The sequence below is a fragment of the Azolla caroliniana genome, unplaced genomic scaffold, assembly GCF_043228905.1.
Source record: "Azolla caroliniana isolate FFs.n. ecotype wild unplaced genomic scaffold, voAzoCaro1.0.p SCAF_8, whole genome shotgun sequence".
Lineage (NCBI taxonomy): Eukaryota > Viridiplantae > Streptophyta > Polypodiopsida > Salviniales > Salviniaceae > Azolla > Azolla caroliniana.
In genome coordinates, this window is record NW_028230443.1 from 6283116 (window position 1) to 6285243 (window position 2128).

Below are 2128 nucleotides of genomic sequence, written 5' to 3' on the forward strand. Positions count from 1 at the left end.
CAAGAAGCTGAAAGCGATACGAGCGGATAACGGAGGGGAATACCGGGGACAGTTCCAGGAGTACTGTCGCTCGAAGGGAATCCGGCTCGAGTTTACTGTGCCGAAGACGCCGGAACTGAACGGGCTGGCCAAGAGGATGAATCGGACCATAATGGAGAGGGTCCGGAGTATGCTGGCGCATGCGGAATTACCCAAGGGGTTTTGGGCTGAGGCGATATCGACGGCGACATACGTGATAAACCGATCACCCTCAGTACCTTTGGACGGAGACACGCCGCAGAGAGTGTGGACCGGTAGGGAAGTATCTTACCGGCATCTGAAGGTGTTCGGGTGTCTCGCATACGTGCATGTGGCAAAGGACCGGAGAGGAAAGCTAGATCCAAAGACCCGGCCATGCATATTCCTCGGTTACGGCGACGACGAGTTCGGCTACCGAGTATGGGACCCGGTCGACAAGAAGATATTCAGGAGTCGAGATATCATCTTCATGGAGAACAAGACACTCGCCGACTGGGAGTCGGAGAAGAAGATGAAGAGCTCCAAGTCGACCGGTGAGGATCAACTCTACGAGGAGCAGTCCCGACCGGCAAGGGACCGGTTAGCACTCGAGGATCCGGCCGAAGACGGTGAAGAAACAGAACCGGCCGAAGAAGATGAAAATGATACCGGAACCGGCCCCGATCCCGAAATAGATTCGGATGAAGAAGAATCGGAAGAACCAGTTACCGAAGCTCCGGAACGGAGATATCCTCTAAGAGAGAGAAGGGCCCCCCGGAGATTTCCGGAACCAGAGCACCTGTTACTAACCGACGAGGGGGAGCCGGAGAGCTTTGAAGAAGCAAAACATGACACCCAGAGCCGCAGGTGGTTGAGTGCCATGCAGGACGAGATGGATTCCCTGCATGAGAACCACACATATGAACTTGTGGAGTTGCCGAAAGGAAAGCGGGCACTTCGAAACAAGTGGGTGTTCAAGCTGAAACCGGGAGATGCCGGAAACCCCCCGAGATACAAAGCCAGGATCGTGGTGAAGGGGTTTCAGCAGAAGAAGGGCGTCGACTTCGACGAGATATTTGCCCCGGTAGTGAAGATGACCTCCATCCGGACGGTGCTGAGCATAGCGGCAAGCATGGACCTCGAGGTAGAACAGATGGACGTGAAGACGACATTCCTTCACGGCGACCTCGAAGAAGAGATCTACATGCAGCAACCGGAAGGATTCGAGAAGAAAGGGAAGGAGCACCTGGTATGCCGGTTGAAGAAGAGCCTTTACGGACTGAAGCAGGCTCCCCGGCAATGGTACCGGAAGTTCGACTCCTTCATGACCGACGAAGGGTACCTCAAAACGCAGTCCGACCACTGCGTGTTTGTGAAGAAGTTCGAAGGAGGAGACTTTCTAATACTCCTCCTGTACGTGGACGACATGTTGATCGTCGGACGGGACCAGGTCAAGATACGGATGCTGAAGAAGGCTCTTCACCGAACCTTCTCAATGAAGGACTTGGGTCCGGCGAGACAAATACTAGGGATGCACATCATCCGGGACCGGAGCAAGAAGCAGTTGTGGCTGTCACAGGAAAAGTACGTGACAAAGGTGCTTAAACGGTTCAACATGTCGGAAGCAAGACCGGTCGGGTCAACCCTCCCGGCAAACTGCAGGCTGTCCAGCAAGCAAAGCCCCAAGACAAAGGGTGAGAAGGAGGACATGATGAAAGTACCATATGCCTCTGCCGTCGGAAGCTTGATGTACGCAATGGTGTGTACAAGACCGGACATAGGATATGCAGTCGGAGTGGTGAGCCGGTACATGAGCAATCCCGGCAAAGAGCACTGGAACGCGGTCAAGTGGATACTCTGATACCTGAAGGGCACGGCAAACGTGTGCCTCCGATTCGGCTCCGGTAAGCCCGAACTCGACGGCTTTACCGATTCGGATATGTCGGCTGATGCAGATACCAGCCGGTCCACATCAGGGTATGTGATGACGTATGCAGGGGGAGCTGTTTCGTGGCAGTCGAGGCTGCAGAAGACGGTTGCGTTGTCAACTACGGAGGCGGAGTACATGGCAGCTGTTGAAGCCGGCAAGGAAATAATATGGATGAAGGACTTCATTAGAGAGCTCGGTATC